Source organism: Pseudopipra pipra, chromosome 19 (assembly GCF_036250125.1).
Source record: "Pseudopipra pipra isolate bDixPip1 chromosome 19, bDixPip1.hap1, whole genome shotgun sequence".
NCBI classification, from domain to species: Eukaryota; Metazoa; Chordata; class Aves; order Passeriformes; family Pipridae; genus Pseudopipra; species Pseudopipra pipra.
In genome coordinates this window covers 12,808,827-12,829,814 of record NC_087567.1, presented here as the reverse complement: position 1 = coordinate 12,829,814, position 20,988 = coordinate 12,808,827, and the positions used below count along the sequence as shown (strand labels likewise).

The window sequence follows — 20,988 nt, the reverse complement described above, 5'->3', positions numbered from 1 at the left end:
CAAGCCCAGCCCTAGACTGATTTCACCTCTATCCGCCCAGTCCACATTCCCAATTTACAATCCCATTTCCAGCTGCATAGACATTTCAGCGACGGTGCCACAGGCCCTATATCCACCCCACACTGATTCCTGCCCCAAGTGTTACTGTCCCAAGCCCAAACCCTGTCCCTACCCCAGCCCCTCAGTGATTTCAGCTCGAGACCCACAAGCTTTATTGCACTGCCAGCTCTGCTCTCTCAGCAGTAGCTCTGCATCTTGCCAGCGCCGCCTCGGGAAGCTGCTCCAGGTTCTCGCTGCAGGATCTTCAGCTTGGCTCCAGCTCTGCCACTTTCCAGCTCCACCCTCCCAGTCCCGGTCCCCCAGGTGCTCCTCCAGCCCCACAAACCCGATCCCAATTCCAAAATCACAAGCCCAGCCCTAGACTGATTTCACCTCTATCCGCCCAGTCCACATTCCCAATTACAATCCCATTTCCAGCTGCATAGACATTTCAGCGACGGTGCCACAGGCCCTATATCCACCCCACACTGATTCCTGACCCAAGTGTTACTGTCCCAAGCCCAAACCCTGTCCCTACCCCAGCCCCTCAGTGATTTCAGCTCGAGACCCACAAGCTTTATTGCACTGCCAGCTCTGCTCTCTCAGCAGTAGCTCTGCATCTTGCCAGCGCCGCCTCGGGAAGCTGCTCCAGGTTCTCGCTGCAGGATCTTCAGCTTGGCTCCAGCTCTGCCACTTTCCAGCTCCACCCTCCCACTCCCAGTCCCAGTCCCCCAGGTGCTCCTCCAGCCCCACAAACCCGATCCCAATTCCAAAATCACAAGTCCACCCCTATACTTATTTCAGCTCTACCCACCCAGTCCACGTTCCCGCCCATTAATCCCTATTCCACAGCCACTCAGGGATTTCAGCAACGCTGCCACAGGCCCTATCTGAGCTCCAGACACCCTCCCAGCTCCACAGATGCAATCCTACCACTATGCTGATTTCAGCCCCAGCCTCTCAGTCCACATTCCCAATTATAATCCCAATTCCACAGACACACAGCCATTGCAGCGACGGTGCCACAGGCCCTATCTCCACCCCACACTGATTCCTGACCCAAGTGTTACTGTCCCAAGCCCAAACCCTGTCCCTCCCCCAGCCCCTCAGTGATTTCAGCTCGAGACCCACAAGCTTTATTGCACTGCCAGCTCTGCTCTCTCAGCAGTAGCTCTGCATCTTGCCAGCGCCGCCTCGGGAAGCTGCTCCAGGTTCTCGCTGCAGGATCTTCAGCTTGGCTCCAGCTCTGCCACTTTCCAGCTCCACCCTCCCAGTCCCGGTCCCCCAGGTGCTCCTCCAGCCCCAAAATTCCTATCCCAATTCCAAAATCACAAGCCCAGCCCTAGACTGATTTCACCTCTATCCGCCCAGTCCACATTCCCAATTATAATCCCAATTCCACAGACACACAGCCATTGCAGCGACGGTGCCACAGGCCCTATCTCCGCCCCACACTGATTCCTGCCCCAAGTGTTACTGTCCCAAGCCCAAACCCTGTCCCTACCCCAGCCCCTCAGTGATTTCAGCTCGAGACCCACAAGCTTTATTGCACTGCCAGCTCTGCTCTCTCAGCAGTAGCTCTGCATCTTGCCAGCGCCGCCTCGGGAAGCTGCTCCAGGTTCTCGCTGCAGGATCTTCAGCTTGGCTCCAGCTCTGCCACTTTCCAGCTCCACCCTCACACTCCCAGTCCCCCAGGTGCTCCTCCAGCCCCAAAATTCCTATGACAATTCCAAAGACACAAGCCCAGCCCTAGACTGATTTCACCTCTATCCGCCCAGTCCACATTCCCAATTTACAATCCCATTTCCAGCTGCATAGACATTTCAGCGACGGTGCCACAGGCCCTATATCCACCCCACACTGATTCCTGCCCCAAGTGTTACTGTCCCAAGCCCAAACCCTGTCCCTACCCCAGCCCCTCAGTGATTTCAGCTCGAGACCCACAAGCTTTATTGCACTGCCAGCTCTGCTCTCTCAGCAGTAGCTCTGCATCTTGCCAGCGCCGCCTCGGGAAGCTGCTCCAGGTTCTCGCTGCAGGATCTTCAGCTTGGCTCCAGCTCTGCCACTTTCCAGCTCCACCCTCCCAGTCCCGGTCCCCCAGGTGCTCCTCCAGCCCCACAAACCCGATCCCAATTCCAAAATCACAAGCCCAGCCCTAGACTGATTTCACCTCTATCCGCCCAGTCCACATTCCCAATTACAATCCCATTTCCAGCTGCATAGACATTTCAGCGACGGTGCCACAGGCCCTATATCCACCCCACACTGATTCCTGACCCAAGTGTTACTGTCCCAAGCCCAAACCCTGTCCCTACCCCAGCCCCTCAGTGATTTCAGCTCGAGACCCACAAGCTTTATTGCACTGCCAGCTCTGCTCTCTCAGCAGTAGCTCTGCATCTTGCCAGCGCCGCCTCGGGAAGCTGCTCCAGGTTCTCGCTGCAGGATCTTCAGCTTGGCTCCAGCTCTGCCACTTTCCAGCTCCACCCTCCCACTCCCAGTCCCAGTCCCCCAGGTGCTCCTCCAGCCCCACAAACCCGATCCCAATTCCAAAATCACAAGTCCACCCCTATACTTATTTCAGCTCTACCCACCCAGTCCACGTTCCCGCCCATTAATCCCTATTCCACAGCCGCTCAGGGATTTCAGCAACGCTGCCACAGGCCCTATCTGAGCTCCAGACACCCTCCCAGCTCCACAGATGCAATCCTACCACTATGCTGATTTCAGCCCCAGCCTCTCAGTCCACATTCCCAATTATAATCCCAATTCCACAGACACACAGCCATTGCAGCGACGGTGCCACAGGCCCTATCTCCACCCCACACTGATTCCTGCCCCAAGTGTTACTGTCCCAAGCCCAAACCCTGTCCCTACCCCAGCCCCTCAGTGAATTCAGCTCGAGACCCACAAGCTTTATTGCACTGCCAGCTCTGCTCTCTCAGCAGTAGCTCTGCATCTTGCCAGCGCCGCCACGGGAAGCTGCTCCAGGTTCTCACTGCAGGATCTTCAGCTTGGCTCCAGCTCTGCCACTTTCCAGCTCCACCCTCCCACTCCCAGTCCCAGTCCCCCAGGTGCTCCTCCAGCCCCACAAACCCGATCCCAATTCCAAAATCACAAGTCCACCCCTATACTTATTTAAACTCTACCCACCCAATCCACGTTCCCGCCCATTAATCCCTATTCCACAGCCACTCAGGGATTTCAGCAACGCTGCCACAGGCCCTATCTGAGCTCCAGACACCCTCCAAGCTCCACAGACGCAATCCTACCACTATGCTGATTTCAGCCCTAGCCTCTCAGTCCACATTCCCAATTATAATCCCAATTCCACAGACACACAGCCATTTCAGCGACGGTGCCACAGGCCCTATCTCCACCCCACACTGATTCCTGCCCCAAGTGTTACTGTCCCAAGCCCAAACCCTGTCCCTACCCCAGCCCCTCAGTGATTTCAGCTCGAGACCCACAAGCTTTATTGCACTGCCAGCTCTGCTCTCTCAGCAGTAGCTCTGCATCTTGCCAGCGCCGCCTCGGGAAGCTGCTCCAGGTTCTCGCTGCAGGATCTTCAGCTTGGCTCCAGCTCTGCCACTTTCCAGCTCCACCCTCACACTCCCAGTCCCCCAGGTGCTCCTCCAGCCCCAAAATTCCTATGACAATTCCAAAGACACAAGCCCAGCCCTAGACTGATTTCACCTCTATCCGCCCAGTCCACATTCCCAATTTACAATCCCATTTCCAGCTGCATAGACATTTCAGCGACGGTGCCACAGGCCCTATATCCACCCCACACTGATTCCTGCCCCAAGTGTTACTGTCCCAAGCCCAAACCCTGTCCCTACCCCAGCCCCTCAGTGATTTCAGCTCGAGACCCACAAGCTTTATTGCACTGCCAGCTCTGCTCTCTCAGCAGTAGCTCTGCATCTTGCCAGCGCCGCCTCGGGAAGCTGCTCCAGGTTCTCGCTGCAGGATCTTCAGCTTGGCTCCAGCTCTGCCACTTTCCAGCTCCACCCTCCCACTCCCAGTCCCAGTCCCCCAGGTGCTCCTCCAGCCCCACAAACCCGATCCCAATTCCAAAATCACAAGTCCACCCCTATACTTATTTAAACTCTACCCACCCAATCCACGTTCCCGCCCATTAATCCCTATTCCACAGCCACTCAGGGATTTCAGCAACGCTGCCACAGGCCCTATCTGAGCTCCAGACACCCTCCCAGCTCCACAGATGCAATCCTACCACTATGCTGATTTCAGCCCCAGCCTCTCAGTCCACATTCCCAATTATAATCCCAATTCCACAGACACACAGCCATTGCAGCGACGGTGCTACAGGCCCTATCTCCGCCCCACACTGATTCCTGACCCAAGTGTTACTGTCCCAAGCCCAAACCCTGTCCCTACCCCAGTCCCTCAGTGATTTCAGCTCAAGACCCACAAGTTTTATTGCACTGCCAGCTCTGCTCTCTCAGCAGTAGCTCTGCATCTTGCCAGCGCCGCCTCGGGAAGCTGCTCCAGGTTCTCGCTGCAGGATCTTCAGCTTGGCTCCAGCTCTGCCACTTTCCAGCTCCACCCTCACACTCCCAGTACCCCAGGTGCTCCTCCAGCCCCAAAATTCCTATGACAATTCCAAAGACACAAGCCCAGCCCTAGACTGATTTCACCTCTATCCGCCCAGTCCACATTCCCAATTTACAATCCCATTTCCAGCTGCATAGATATTTCAGCAACGGTGCCACAGGCCCTATCTCCACCCCACACTGATTCCTGACCCAAGTGTTACTGTCCCAAGCCCAAACCCTGTCCCTACCCCAGTCCCTCAGTGATTTCAGCTCGAGACCCACAAGCTTTATTGCACTGCCAGCTCTGCTCTCTCAGCAGTAGCTCTGCATCTTGCCAGCGCCGCCACGGGAAGCTGCTCCAGGTTCTCACTGCAGGATCTTCAGCTTGGCTCCAGCTCTGCCACTTTCCAGCTCCACCCTCCCACTCCCAGTCCCAGTCCCCCAGGTGCTCCTCCAGCCCCACAAACCCGATCCCAATTCCAAAATCACAAGTCCACCCCTATACTTATTTAAACTCTACCCACCCAATCCACGTTCCCGCCCATTAATCCCTATTCCACAGCCACTCAGGGATTTCAGCAACGCTGCCACAGGCCCTATCTGAGCTCCAGACACCCTCCAAGCTCCACAGATGCAATCCTACCACTATGCTGATTTCAGCCCTAGCCTCTCAGTCCACATTCCCAATTATAATCCCAATTCCACAGACACACAGCCATTGCAGCGACGGTGCCACAGGCCCTATCTCCACCCCACACTGATTCCTGCCCCAAGTGTTACTGTCCCAAGCCCAAACCCTGTCCCTACCCCAGCCCCTCAGTGATTTCAGCTCGAGACCCACAAGCTTTATTGCACTGCCAGCTCTGCTCTCTCAGCAGTAGCTCTGCATCTTGCCAGCGCCGCCTCGGGAAGCTGCTCCAGGTTCTCGCTGCAGGATCTTCAGCTTGGCTCCAGCTCTGCCACTTTCCAGCTCCACCCTCACACTCCCAGTCCCAGGTGCTCCTCCAGCCCCAAAATTCCTATGACAATTCCAAAGACACAAGCCCAGCCCTAGACTGATTTCACCTCTATCCGCCCAGTCCACATTCCCAATTTACAATCCCATTTCCAGCTGCATAGATATTTCAGCGACGGTGCCACAGGCCCTATCTCCACCCCACACTGATTCCTGACCCAAGTGTTACTGTCCCAAGCCCAAACCCTGTCCCTACCCCAGCCCCTCAGTGATTTCAGCTCGAGACCCACAAGCTTTATTGCACTGCCAGCTCTGCTCTCTCAGCAGTAGCTCTGCATCTTGCCAGCGCCGCCACGGGAAGCTGCTCCAGGTTCTCACTGCAGGATCTTCAGCTTGGCTCCAGCTCTGCCACTTTCCAGCTCCACCCTCCCACTCCCAGTCCCAGTCCCCCAGGTGCTCCTCCAGCCCCACAAACCCGATCCCAATTCCAAAATCACAAGTCCACCCCTATACTTATTTAAACTCTACCCACCCAATCCACGTTCCCGCCCATTAATCCCTATTCCACAGCCACTCAGGGATTTCAGCAACGCTGCCACAGGCCCTATCTGAGCTCCAGACACCCTCCAAGCTCCACAGATGCAATCCTACCACTATGCTGATTTCAGCCCTAGCCTCTCAGTCCACATTCCCAATTATAATCCCAATTCCACAGACACACAGCCATTGCAGCGACGGTGCCACAGGCCCTATCTCCACCCCACACTGATTCCTGCCCCAAGTGTTACTGTCCCAAGCCCAAACCCTGTCCCTACCCCAGCCCCTCAGTGATTTCAGCTCGAGACCCACAAGCTTTATTGCACTGCCAGCTCTGCTCTCTCAGCAGTAGCTCTGCATCTTGCCAGCGCCGCCTCGGGAAGCTGCTCCAGGTTCTCGCTGCAGGATCTTCAGCTTGGCTCCAGCTCTGCCACTTTCCAGCTCCACCCTCACACTCCCAGTCCCAGGTGCTCCTCCAGCCCCAAAATTCCTATGACAATTCCAAAGACACAAGCCCAGCCCTAGACTGATTTCACCTCTATCCGCCCAGTCCACATTCCCAATTTACAATCCCATTTCCAGCTGCATAGATATTTCAGCGACGGTGCCACAGGCCCTATCTCCACCCCACACTGATTCCTGACCCAAGTGTTACTGTCCCAAGCCCAAACCCTGTCCCTACCCCAGCCCCTCAGTGATTTCAGCTCGAGACCCACAAGCTTTATTGCACTGCCAGCTCTGCTCTCTCAGCAGTAGCTCTGCATCTTGCCAGCGCCGCCACGGGAAGCTGCTCCAGGTTCTCACTGCAGGATCTTCAGCTTGGCTCCAGCTCTGCCACTTTCCAGCTCCACCCTCCCACTCCCAGTCCCAGTCCCCCAGGTGCTCCTCCAGCCCCACAAACCCGATCCCAATTCCAAAATCACAAGTCCACCCCTATACTTATTTAAACTCTACCCACCCAATCCACGTTCCCGCCCATTAATCCCTATTCCACAGCCACTCAGGGATTTCAGCAACGCTGCCACAGGCCCTATCTGAGCTCCAGACACCCTCCAAGCTCCACAGATGCAATCCTACCACTATGCTGATTTCAGCCCTAGCCTCTCAGTCCACATTCCCAATTATAATCCCAATTCCACAGACACACAGCCATTGCAGCGACGGTGCCACAGGCCCTATCTCCACCCCACACTGATTCCTGCCCCAAGTGTTACTGTCCCAAGCCCAAACCCTGTCCCTACCCCAGCCCCTCAGTGATTTCAGCTCGAGACCCACAAGCTTTATTGCACTGCCAGCTCTGCTCTCTCAGCAGTAGCTCTGCATCTTGCCAGCGCCGCCTCGGGAAGCTGCTCCAGGTTCTCGCTGCAGGATCTTCAGCTTGGCTCCAGCTCTGCCACTTTCCAGCTCCACCCTCACACTCCCAGTCCCAGTCCCCCAGGTGCTCCTCCAGCCCCACAAACCCGATCCCAATTCCAAAATCACAAGTCCACCCCTATACTTATTTCAGCTCTACCCACCCAGTCCACGTTCCCGCCCATTAATCCCTATTCCACAGCCACTCAGGGATTTCAGCAACGCTGCCACAGGCCCTATCTGAGCTCCAGACACCCTCCCAGCTCCACAGATGCAATCCTACCACTATGCTGATTTCAGCCCCAGCCTCTCAGTCCACATTCCCAATTATAATCCCAATTCCACAGACACACAGCCATTGCAGCGACGGTGCCACAGGCCCTATCTCCACCCCACGCTGATTCCTGACCCAAGTGTTACTGTCCCAAGCCCAAACCCTGTCCCTACCCCAGTCCCTCAGTGAATTCAGCTCGAGACCCACAAGCTTTATTGCACTGCCAGCTCTGCTCTCTCAGCAGTAGCTCTGCATCTTGCCAGCACCGCCTCGGGAAGCTGCTCCAGGTTCTCGCTGCAGGATCTTCAGCTTGGCTCCAGCTCTGCCACTTTCCAGCTCCACCCTCCCACTCCCAGTCCCCCAGGTGCTCCTCCAGCCCCACAAACCCGATCCCAATTCCAAAATCACAAGCCCTGCCCTAGACTGATTTCACCTCTATCCGCCCAGTCCACATTCCCAATTTACAATCCCATTTCCAGCTGCATAGACATTTCAGCGACGGTGCCACAGGCCCTATCTCCACCCCACACTGATTCCTGCCCCAAGTGTTACTGCCCCAAGCCCAAACCCTGTCCCTACCCCAGCCCCTCAGTGATTTCAGCTCGAGACCCACAAGCTTTATTGCACTGCCAGCTCTGCTCTCTCAGCAGTAGCTCTGCATCTTGCCAGCGCCGCCTCGGGAAGCTGCTCCAGGTTCTCGCTGCAGGATCTTCAGCTTGGCTCCAGCTCTGCCACTTTCCAGCTCCACCCTCCCACTCCCAGTCCCAGTCCCCCAGGTGCTCCTCCAGCCCCACAAACCCGATCCCAATTCCAAAATCACAAGTCCACCCCTATACTTATTTCAGCTCTACCCACCCAGTCCACGTTCCCGCCCATTAATCCCTATTCCACAGCCACTCAGGGATTTCAGCAACGCTGCCACAGGCCCTATCTGAGCTCCAGACACCCTCCCAGCTCCACAGATGCAATCCTACCACTATGCTGATTTCAGTCCCAGCCTCTCAGTCCACATTCCCAATTATAATCCCAATTCCACAGACACACAGCCATTGCAGCGACGGTGCCACAGGCCCTATCTCCACCCCACACTGATTCCTGCCCCAAGTGTTACTGTCCCAAGCCCAAACCCTGTCCCTACCCCAGCCCCTCAGTGATTTCAGCTCGAGACCCACAAGCTTTATTGCACTGCCAGCTCTGCTCTCTCAGCAGTAGCTCTGCATCTTGCCAGCGCCGCCTCGGGAAGCTGCTCCAGGTTCTCGCTGCAGGATCTTCAGCTTGGCTCCAGCTCTGCCACTTTCCAGCTCCACCCTCCCACTCCCAGTCCCAGTCCCAGGTGCTCCTCCAGCCCCAAAATTCCTATGACAATTCCAAAGACACAAGCCCAGCCCTAGACTGATTTCAGCTCTACCCGCCCAGTCCACATTCCCAATTTACAATCCCATTTCCAGCTGCATAGACATTTCAGCAACGGTGCCACAGGCCCTATCTCCACCCCACACTGATTCCTGACCCAAGTGTTACTGTCCCAAGTCCAAACCCTGTCCCTATCCCAGCCCCTCAGTGATTTCAGCTCGAGACCCACAAGCTTTATTGCACTGCCAGCTCTGCTCTCTCAGCAGTAGCTCTGCATCTTGCCAGCGCCGCCACGGGAAGCTGCTCCAGGTTCTCGCTGCAGGATCTTCAGCTTGGCTCCAGCTCTGCCACTTTCCAGCTCCACCCTCCCACTCCCAGTCCCAGTCCCCCAGGTGCTCCTCCAGCCCCACAAACCCGATCCCAATTCCAAAATCACAAGTCCACCCCTATACTTATTTAAACTCTACCCACCCAATCCACGTTCCCGCCCATTAATCCCTATTCCACAGCCACTCAGGGATTTCAGCAACGCTGCCACAGGCCCTATCTGAACTCCAGACACCCTCCAAGCTCCACTGATGCAATCCTACCACTATGCTGATTTCAGCCCCAGCCTCTCAGTCCACATTCCCAATTATAATCCCAATTCCACAGACACACAGCCATTGCAGCGACGGTGCCACAGGCCCTATCTCCGCCCCACACTGATTCCTGACCCAAGTGTTACTGTCCTAAGCCCAAACCCTGTCCCTACCCCAGCCCCTCAGTGATTTCAGCTCGAGACCCACAAGCTTTATTGCACTGCCAGCTCTGCTCTCTCAGCAGTAGCTCTGCATCTTGCCAGCGCCGCCTCGGGAAGCTGCTCCAGGTTCTCGCTGCAGGATCTTCAGCTTGGCTCCAGCTCTGCCACTTTCCAGCTCCACCCTCCCACTCCCAGTCCCAGTCCCCCAGGTGCTCCTCCAGCCCCAAAATTTCTATCCCAATTCCAAAATCACAAGCCCTGCCCTAGACTGATTTCACCTCTATCCGCCCAGTCCACATTCCCAATTTACAATCCCATTTCCAGCTGCATAGACATTTCAGCGACGGTGCCACAGGCCCTATCTCCACCCCACACTGATTCCTGCCCCAAGTGTTACTGTCCCAAGCCCAAACCCTGTCCCTACCCCAGCCCCTCAGTGATTTCAGCTCGAGACCCACAAGCTTTATTGCACTGCCAGCTCTGCTCTCTCAGCAGTAGCTCTGCATCTTGCCAGCGCCGCCTCGGGAAGCTGCTCCAGGTTCTCGCTGCAGGATCTTCAGCTTGGCTCCAGCTCTGCCACTTTCCAGCTCCACCCTCACACTCCCAGTCCCAGTCCCCCAGGTGCTCCTCCAGCCCCACAAACCCGATCCCAATTCCAAAATCACAAGTCCACCCCTATACTTATTTCAGCTCTACCCACCCAATCCACGTTCCCGCCCATTAATCCCTATTCCACAGCCACTCAGGGATTTCAGCAACGCTGCCACAGGCCCTATCTGAGCTCCAGACACCCTCCAAGCTCCACAGATGCAATCCTACCACTATGCTGATTTCAGTCCCAGCCTCTCAGTCCACATTCCCAATTATAATCCCAATTCCACAGACACACAGCCATTGCAGCGACGGTGCCACAGGCCCTATCTCCACCCCACACTGATTCCTGCCCCAAGTGTTACTGTCCCAAGCCCAAACCCTGTCCCTACCCCAGCCCCTCAGTGATTTCAGCTCGAGACCCACAAGCTTTATTGCACTGCCAGCTCTGCTCTCTCAGCAGTAGCTCTGCATCTTGCCAGCGCCGCCTCGGGAAGCTGCTCCAGGTTCTCGCTGCAGGATCTTCAGCTTGGCTCCAGCTCTGCCACTTTCCAGCTCCACCCTCCCACTCCCAGTCCCAGTCCCAGGTGCTCCTCCAGCCCCAAAATTCCTATGACAATTCCAAAGACACAAGCCCAGCCCTAGACTGATTTCAGCTCTACCCGCCCAGTCCACATTCCCAATTTACAATCCCATTTCCAGCTGCATAGACATTTCAGCAACGGTGCCACAGGCCCTATCTCCACCCCACACTGATTCCTGACCCAAGTGTTACTGTCCCAAGCCCAAACCCTGTCCCTATCCCAGCCCCTCAGTGATTTCAGCTCCAGACCCACAAGCTTTATTGCACTGCCAGCTCTGCTCTCTCAGCAGTAGCTCTGCATCTTGCCAGCGCCGCCTCGGGAAGCTGCTCCAGGTTCTCGCTGCAGGATCTTCAGCTTGGCTCCAGCTCTGCCACTTTCCAGCTCCACCCTCACACTCCCAGTCCCAGTCCCCCAGGTGCTCCTCCAGCCCCACAAACCCGATCCCAATTCCAAAATCACAAGTCCACCCCTATACTTATTTAAACTCTACCCACCCAATCCACGTTCCCGCCCATTAATCCCTATTCCACAGCCACTCAGGGATTTCAGCAACGCTGCCACAGGCCCTATCTGAACTCCAGACACCCTCCAAGCTCCACTGATGCAATCCTACCACTATGCTGATTTCAGCCCCAGCCTCTCAGTCCACATTCCCAATTATAATCCCAATTCCACAGACACACAGCCATTGCAGCGACGGTGCCACAGGCCCTATCTCCGCCCCACACTGATTCCTGACCCAAGTGTTACTGTCCTAAGCCCAAACCCTGTCCCTACCCCAGCCCCTCAGTGATTTCAGCTCGAGACCCACAAGCTTTATTGCACTGCCAGCTCTGCTCTCTCAGCAGTAGCTCTGCATCTTGCCAGCGCCGCCTCGGGAAGCTGCTCCAGGTTCTCGCTGCAGGATCTTCAGCTTGGCTCCAGCTCTGCCACTTTCCAGCTCCACCCTCCCACTCCCAGTCCCAGTCCCCCAGGTGCTCCTCCAGCCCCAAAATTTCTATCCCAATTCCAAAATCACAAGCCCTGCCCTAGACTGATTTCACCTCTATCCGCCCAGTCCACATTCCCAATTTACAATCCCATTTCCAGCTGCATAGACATTTCAGCGACGGTGCCACAGGCCCTATCTCCACCCCACACTGATTCCTGCCCCAAGTGTTACTGTCCCAAGCCCAAACCCTGTCCCTACCCCAGCCCCTCAGTGATTTCAGCTCGAGACCCACAAGCTTTATTGCACTGCCAGCTCTGCTCTCTCAGCAGTAGCTCTGCATCTTGCCAGCGCCGCCTCGGGAAGCTGCTCCAGGTTCTCGCTGCAGGATCTTCAGCTTGGCTCCAGCTCTGCCACTTTCCAGCTCCACCCTCACACTCCCAGTCCCAGTCCCCCAGGTGCTCCTCCAGCCCCACAAACCCGATCCCAATTCCAAAATCACAAGTCCACCCCTATACTTATTTCAGCTCTACCCACCCAATCCACGTTCCCGCCCATTAATCCCTATTCCACAGCCACTCAGGGATTTCAGCAACGCTGCCACAGGCCCTATCTGAGCTCCAGACACCCTCCAAGCTCCACAGATGCAATCCTACCACTATGCTGATTTCAGTCCCAGCCTCTCAGTCCACATTCCCAATTATAATCCCAATTCCACAGACACACAGCCATTGCAGCGACGGTGCCACAGGCCCTATCTCCACCCCACACTGATTCCTGCCCCAAGTGTTACTGTCCCAAGCCCAAACCCTGTCCCTACCCCAGCCCCTCAGTGATTTCAGCTCGAGACCCACAAGCTTTATTGCACTGCCAGCTCTGCTCTCTCAGCAGTAGCTCTGCATCTTGCCAGCGCCGCCTCGGGAAGCTGCTCCAGGTTCTCGCTGCAGGATCTTCAGCTTGGCTCCAGCTCTGCCACTTTCCAGCTCCACCCTCACACTCCCAGTCCCAGTCCCCCAGGTGCTCCTCCAGCCCCACAAACCCGATCCCAATTCCAAAATCACAAGTCCACCCCTATACTTATTTCAGCTCTACCCACCCAATCCACGTTCCCGCCCATTAATCCCTATTCCACAGCCACTCAGGGATTTCAGCAACGCTGCCACAGGCCCTATCTGAGCTCCAGACACCCTCCAAGCTCCACAGATGCAATCCTACCACTATGCTGATTTCAGCCCCAGCCTCTCAGTCCACATTCCCAATTATAATCCCAATTCCACAGACACACAGCCATTGCAGCGACGGTGCCACAGGCCCTATCTCCACCCCACACTGATTCCTGACCCAAGTGTTACTGTCCCAAGCCCAAACCCTGTCCCTACCCCAGCCCCTCAGTGATTTCAGCTCAAGACCCACAAGCTTTATTGCACTGCCAGCTCTGCTCTCTCAGCAGTAGCTCTGCATCTTGCCAGCGCCGCCTCGGGAAGCTGCTCCAGGTTCTCGCTGCAGGATCTTCAGCTTGGCTCTAGCTCTGCCACTTTCCAGCTCCACCCTCACACACCCAGTCCCCCAGGTGCTCCTCCAGCCCCAAAATTCCTATGACAATTCCAAAGACACAAGCCCTGCCCTAGACTGATTTCACCTCTATCCGCCCAGTCCACATTCCCAATTTACAATCCCATTTCCAGCTGCATAGACATTTCAGCAACGGTGCCACAGGCCCTATCTCCACCCCACACTGATTCCTGACCCAAGTGTTACTGTCCCAAGCCCAAACCCTGTCCCTACCCCAGTCCCTCAGTGATTTCAGCTCGAGACCCACAAGCTTTATTGCACTGCCAGCTCTGCTCTCTCAGCAGTAGCTCTGCATCTTGCCAGCGCCGCCTCGGGAAGCTGCTCCAGGTTCTCGCTGCAGGATCTTCAGCTTGGCTCCAGCTCTGCCACTTTCCAGCTCCACCCTCACACTCCCAGTCCCAGTCCCCCAGGTGCTCCTCCACCCCCACAAACCCGATCCCAACTCCAAAGTCCAGATCCCTGCCCTAGACTGATTTCAGCTCTTCCCACCCAATCCATGTTCCCACCCATCAATCCCTATTCCACAGACACACAGATGTTTCAGCGACGGTGCCAGTCCCTGTCTCAATCCTACAGTGATTTCTGCTGCAGTGCCACAGTCCCTATGCCTGCTCAACAGTCCCTTTCCGAGCATCACTCTCCCTATCCCATACCCAGACCCACAACCTTTATTTCTCTGCCAGCTCTGCTGTCAGCTCCCGGTAAAGCTGCTGCACGTTCCAATCCTAGCATCTTTCTTTTGTTAAAGATCTGAGTTTTCCACCCCAGCTCTCAAGCCCACATTCCAGGCCAGGCCTGACTATTTTTATCCCAGCTCCATCCCTGCAGTACTTATGCCAGGTCCATGCTCCCTAATCCAGCCCCACCCTTGTTCTGCCCACAGTCCTACCGTCTTTATGTCTCCACCAGCTCTGCTGCCTGAGCTCCAGGTCCTCAGCTTTCTGCTGCCTCTGCCTCAGCTTTCTGCTGCCTCTGCCTAAATCTGCTCCTGGGTATCTCTGCAGCCCGGGGCTGTTGACAAGGTCACAAATCAGTCTTTGTAATTGACTTAAATATCTCTAAGAGCTGTCCCACCCATCCCAACGGGAACAGCAACAAAACAATAGAATAAACAATCAAGTAGTCAAAGATGAAAATAAAAGTAAAATAAAATTATAATAGAATGAAACATCTTTTATTACTTTTCATTGTAACGATACTTTCAATACCAGCCCCACTGAGAGGTTGCATCCTAGTCCTTCTGGTTCGGGGGAGCACCCCTGAGCATGGGCTGCTCCCCCACTGAGCACTGACCAAAGCTGGCCGGCACAGCTGCCCGGGACACCGCCTGCCCAACGCCCTGCCTCGGCAGCTGTGGGGGACCGACCTCGGCTCCCCCTGGATCGGCAGCCGAGGTGGTGCTGCCCCATGACTCCCCACCGCTCCCTGGAGCGGCAGCCGCGAGGGTCCCACCCTGGCTCACCGCCGCTCCTCGGCCCAGCGGCCGCGCCAATCCCGGGCCGGCTCCCGCAGCTCCAGCGCCGCCCCCAGCCCCGCCGCCGAACTGCCCCCAGGGCCCCCCGCCCACGCCGTTTATAGCCCGCGGCCCGCACGGCCCCGCCCCCCTCGTGCCAGCCCAGCCAATCCCAGCGTCCGGCAGCGTCCGGCCCCGCCAATCCCCGCCTGCCCGTTCCCGCCCTGCCCGTCCCCAAGAACCCCGCTGTCCCCTCAGGCCCCGCTCCCAGGGGCTGCTCCGCTTCCGCCCGCTCCCCGCCTCCCTCCCCTTCTCCCGGGAGAACTCCGGGACGGGACGGGACGGGACCGCGGACCTCCCACCCGCCCTTTCAACAGCGCCTGCGGGCACCGCGGCAGCGCAGGCGCGGCTCCGCCAGATCCCGAAGCAAAGGCGCCGAGACCGGCGCCTGAGGGGAACGCGGGGGACGAGGTGGAGAGGGGGGCGGCTCCGCGCCGCGGCCGAGCGGGCAGAACTTGCTCGACCGCGGCCCCATTGAAAGGGCCGCCGCCGCTCCCGCCCCCTCCCCGCCTCCCGGAAGAACTCTCAGACGGGACGTGAGCGCGGAGCTGTGCCACCCGCCCTCCCTGGTCCCAACAGGGCCTGTCGGGGGCTGCGGCAGCGCAGGCGCGGCTCCGGAAGCAAAGGCACCGGCACCTACAGCGCCTGAAGGGAACGTGGGGAAGGGGGGCGGCGCCGCGACGCGGCTGAGCGGGCACCGCTTACGGGACCGCGGCCCCATTGAAAGGGCGGGCTACGATTGGACGGAGCGGAGAAAAGCGGGCTGGGAGTGGCGGGCCGGGATCGGACCTGCATGTCGGGAGCCAGAACCTCCCGGACAGAGCGGCCTCTGTGCCCAAGACAGGCCACGTGCCTGGACCGGCAGCCGCGGGAGTCCCGCCCCAGCTCACCGCCGATCTCGCCCCGGCTCCCGCCGCTCCAGCGCCGCTTCCACCTCCGCCGCCGAACTGGCCCCCCCGCACCCCCTCCCCCGCTATTTATAGCCCGCGGCCCGCATAGCCCCGCCCCCCCCGTGCCAGCCCCGCCAATCCCCGCCCGCCCGTTCCCGAGAACCCCGCTGGCCCCGCAGGCCCCGCTCCCGGAGCCCCTCCCGCCCGCTCCCCGCCTCCCTCCCCTTCTCCTGGGAGAGCTCCCGGACGCGACGTGACCGCGGAGCTCCCACCGCCCTTCCGTGGTCCCAGCAGCGCCTGAGGGGAACGGGGGGGCGGTGCCGCGCGGAGGGGCCGCGCCGCGGCTGAGCGGGCAGAGCTTGCGGGACCGCTGCCGGATTGAAAAGGCGGGCTGTGATTGGACGGCGCCGAGAAAGGCGGCCCGGGATTGGCGGGCCAGACGCTGCCTCGGGCCCGGATTGGCGGGGCTTGGAGCCCGCGGGGTGGCGGGAGGTGCTCGGGTGGTCAGGAGGAGGGACTAGGGCCGTGTCGGAGGGACCCTTCCCGCGGGTCCGTGGCCGTCCCGGGTCCCGCTCCCGGGACCCCGTCCCCTGCCCCGCCCCTTGGTCGGGCTGCACCCCCGGGGTCCCGGCCCCAAGGCCCCTGCAGAGCCCCTCGGGGAGCCCCCCACCGGCACACGGGGCGGTTCCGGATCGCGAAGGCGGACTGTGCGGCATGGGGGACCGGGGAGCAGCGGCGACGTGGTGGGCCGGGAGTCGGCGGCGGGGAGCGGGGAGGACGCAGAGCGGCAGTGCGCCTCTGACCGCCTCTCCCCACGCAGCAGTTCTGCTCCTGCGGGGACTTAGACTGCCCCGACTGGGTGCTGGCTGAGATCAGCTCCCTGGCCGAAATCTTTTAAGTGCCCGCCCCCACCCCCATCCCCCTGCCTGCCCCAGGCCCGCTGCCCACCCTCCTTCTCCTGCGCAGTCCCCGCTGCTGCTGAAGTTCAGCGCTATTTCAGTACTTGTTCTACTTGTGTTTCTGAAAAAAAGTTAGAATCAGGATAGCCAAAGCAACATAGAAAGTCTATTCCATCTTCAACTACATTGCAGGGCAAAGGAAATAAGTGATCCTACCCATCAGTGGAACAGGGAAAGAATGAAGATTAAGTCTGTGAGCTATAGAAGAGAAAAATCACACTGTAACAACTTAGCAGATTGCTCCAAGACCACAGTCACAGGAAAAGGGAAGAGAGCCAGGGGCAGAAGCTGTAAGGCCAAAAAGATGATGGACACATCTGTGCATCAATCAGGTTCAGAGGTCACTGCATGCCCCAAGCCTAACGAGTTCTCTGGTTTATGTGTGTTATATACCTATTAATTACTTGAATAGAAAATTTACAATTGAACTTTCACAAAGGTTACAGAGTGATATCCCTGCACTGACCATTGCAGCTGAGCTTCTGCTACAGATTCTGACACGTCAGGTGACTGAATGTTTGCTTGTTTTCTAGGCTCTCCTTACAGTCCATCCAGGTCATGAAATATAGAGGGGATTTCCTGAGAGGCAGCTTTTAGACCTCATTCCCTTACCTTCATGGTCAATGTCATCAGTGTCACTCTCCCTCTCTTCTTGCTCTTCATCGAGAGTTCCTCGTGTTAGTATTAGCTCAGAGGGACCCATTGCAGAAGCATCAGGTCCTTGAAGGGAACAGGCTGTACACAAACCAGCCTGCTAAAGGTAAGGTTTCTATCTGCACAGAAACCCAGCAATGAACACTTGCTCTAAGGGGACAGAAAGCTGCTTGTGGATCCCAGACACAGGACAGACTCCATCAGCACCTACTCGCCTCATCTAAGGAACAGTGCAGCCAACAGCAGAGCTTTCTCATATTCTGATCTGACTGTTTCGCCTTTTCTAAAGTATTTCATTATTTCTAGTAGGTCCACTGCTTTAGCTACACAGCGGGGTTTCTTCCAAACCTGTGACTGACACAGGAAGAGCTGAGTGTGACCAATCCCACAGGAACTAAAGCCCCGCTCCTCTAACATGGAGCTGCTTTCACATTTCTGCTGTGAGGACAAAGAAGCACTGTACTACTTCACAAGGCAAACTCTTCAGAAAACTTCTGCAGTAAACTTTATCTTCCTGGGGAGGTACCTGCCAGTGTGCTGCCCTGCACACACACGCTGCCCATGTCCTTCCACAAGTGTTCCAGCTGCTCTCTCTTTTATTTATTTTGAGCTTTCTCCCGTAGACAAAGATTTACATGTGGATTCTGAGAACATTTAAAACACCAGGAGAAGAGAAACCTCACCCAAACCCAGCAGCCTGTCCCCCAGTCAGAGAGCAGAAGTCACTATGCAGGTCTTACATTTCAACTCAGGTTACACAGAACTTCTGACTAAGCATGGAAAGCAACCTCCAGTCAGGTGGGATTCTAGGACGTTTTCAGCAGCGCCGGGAAGCCAAACTCTGTGTAGCTGTGCCTGCAGAGAACTGTCCTTTGGACAGCCAGAACTCAAGGTGAGCAGAGCTACTGATTTTGGCACTGCGATTCAGTCTTTCTTACTAAGTCAAACTAGTACTCTTCACTGGTGCAGGAAGATACAGGGATAGTCTCAACAAATCCCTTTGGAAATTTATTTTTAAGAACTCTCTGTCCATCTGAATGGAAGACACAATCTTATTTCCCAATCATTTTCACACAATTAGCTCAAATATTAGCACTAAACCAGTGAGCAACATCTGTTTTACAAAATCTTTAGTTTTGTAAAGATATGCTCCACCACATCTAGGAAAAAAAAGGCAAATGGTGGACTCCTTCAGGACAGGAGTTTTCCCACAGTGAGTACGACTAGTAAATGAAATGTTAGACCCTCTCAACATAAAGGCAATTGTGTGCATAAAAGTGACCCAAGATACACTGTTCAGGTGTAAAACAGCTAAAAACACTTACCAGCGTTTTTCTCAGGTGCTCGTATTCTGGCCGATACTCTCTGAAAAGGTGAATAAAGGGAGTGCATTCAGTCTGAAAAACACATGATTTGTATTGCATAAGGATCATCCTGGAGGCTTCTTTTTACTCAAAAAAAAAAAGTTTTCTCTAGGCTTTCATGTTTGAGAGACATTTCAGAAAGACTAACAGTACTTTTTTCCCCAGATTTGGATTCTGAAACCAATGGATGCAAAATCAATGAACATACTTCATTAAAACAGCAACAATTCAAAACTTGGTATGGAACTACAAGAAAAAAATTACTTCACAGACTTGCTGGCACAGATAGCTTTTACTTTTTCACGGAACAGCACAAAAATTCATCTCTGAATAGTTCCTTTTTACTGCTGCTTTTTATGCTGATACTGGACACCCTAAGCTACCTTGGCTATGGCAACTGTGCACTCCTTCAAATCAAAGGAGCAGACTCATGAATCAGGACCTTCAGGAAGTGGTCACTGGGTCGCGGACCAGAAGTTATCCCCTTACCTCTCCTATTCATCTACAGCTTTAGAAAGCTGGGTAAAAATCTCCCCCAGTCCTGTGCCAAACACTGCAGAAACACCAACCACCTGGAAAAGAGAACACACCAGAACTAGAGAGTAACTGAGCCAGATTCTTAATACAGAAAAAAAACCAAAATAAAAACAAACAAACAAACAATCCCCCACAACGACAACAAAAAAACCAACACCACTGAAAAACCCAACAACAACGAACTACTAATCTAAACCTAACAACACCCATTTAATCAGCACAGTGGCCTAAGAGTGGGCAGTAATACTTCTGCTTCTGTCCAGCCCGCTTTCAAACTCTTCCTCCACTTGCAGTTCATGTTTGTTACTTCTGCTTTTTGGTTGTTGGTGATTTTCTGTTTGGTGAGTTGTTGGGGTGTTTTGGGGGGTGTTTCTTTGGGGAAGGAGGTTTGTTTATTTTTGTTAGTTTTATTTTCTTTTTATTGTAATTTTATTTTAGATTTTATTTTTTATTTTGTTTTCTACTTTTTTCTTTTTCAGTTTCATTTTTCCTTTAGGTGTTATTTTTATTTTATTTTATTTTCTGTTCAGGTTTTACGCAGGGCAGTGCCTGGGGTCCTGGCGGGATTGACAGAGATAGCAGCCAATGGGGCAGGTGGGAGCGGTGCGAACCATGTTCTGACCAATGGGAGAGCCGTACGCGGTTCACGGCAGCCAATGGGGATACTGTGCTTCTCTGCCCCCTACCTCCCTGCTCTGCGCTCTCCTCCCGCCCGGGGCTCGGCGGAGCTGCGGCGGCTGCCCGTTGTCGTCTCCCCGCTGCCGGTGGCCGCCGGCGCATTGAAATCCAAGCGCCCGCCCTGAGCCATTTCTTTTTCGTTGCACATTTCCCCAGGTCTTACCCTCGAGGTTGTCCTTAGCTGTCCACGACTCACACCCTCGTCTTTAACCCCATCCCCGGTCCCAGTTGGCCCTGGACTCTCCTCCTCAGCCAGCCTTTGCTGCCACACCCGCTGGAGACAGGGCCAGGAGCCCCCAGGCACAGGGCCACCCTTCACCCCAGCGTGCTGAATGACCGGCAGGCAAACCTAGATGAGAGGATCACAAGACACAACACTACATCTGAACAACAAAAATCCCAGATTATATTTCAGCATATTAAATAAAAATACTAAAGGTAGTAAAGGAATTCTGTCAGAATAAGGGATAGAAGAGTAGTTGAGTTGAAGGCAGATTCTAGGTGAACTGATAAGCTTGAAATATGTCTTTTAAAAGCTAGAGCCATTTGAACACTTAAGACTAATTGGTATGATTCTGAATGCATTCTTTGCATAAAAGTAAACACTCTTGGCCAGTGCCAGGAGATGTCTCATCCCTTCTCCACAGTGCTGCTGCAGGACGCGGCTGTCAGAATCTGTGCTCCCAGACCCATCCAACAGCTCTGGCCCTCGCACTGCTGCTGCACCTCTCGCTCACTCGATTAGTAAATGAGAGTAAAGCATAAAACTTTAAAGAATGAACTAAAAAATTAGGAATCCGGTGTTTATTCTTCTGCAGGTTCTCACTGCTGTGGCCACAGGCAGAGCAACTCCAGTACAGACACAAACACACATAGACACACGCTGCACAAAACCAAGACAAATAATGA

The 20,988-nt window shown here is 55.4% G+C and overlaps 1 long non-coding RNA gene across 1 annotated transcript in view; it reads right to left on the bottom strand.

Moving 5' to 3' along the window:
* The window catches only part of LOC135424775 (uncharacterized), a 32,647-nt gene extending 12,853 nt beyond the window's left edge, over positions 1 to 19,794 (bottom strand). The window contains exons 1-5 of the long non-coding RNA XR_010435343.1: positions 19,354 to 19,794; positions 18,826 to 18,897; positions 18,027 to 18,370; positions 16,160 to 17,566; positions 14,374 to 14,495 (exon numbers count right to left, since the gene is read on the bottom strand). This is a non-coding gene — a long non-coding RNA (uncharacterized LOC135424775). The remainder of the gene's footprint in view (positions 1 to 14,373; positions 14,496 to 16,159; positions 17,567 to 18,026; positions 18,371 to 18,825; positions 18,898 to 19,353) is intronic.
* Positions 19,795 to 20,988: the final 1,194 nt, after the last annotated feature.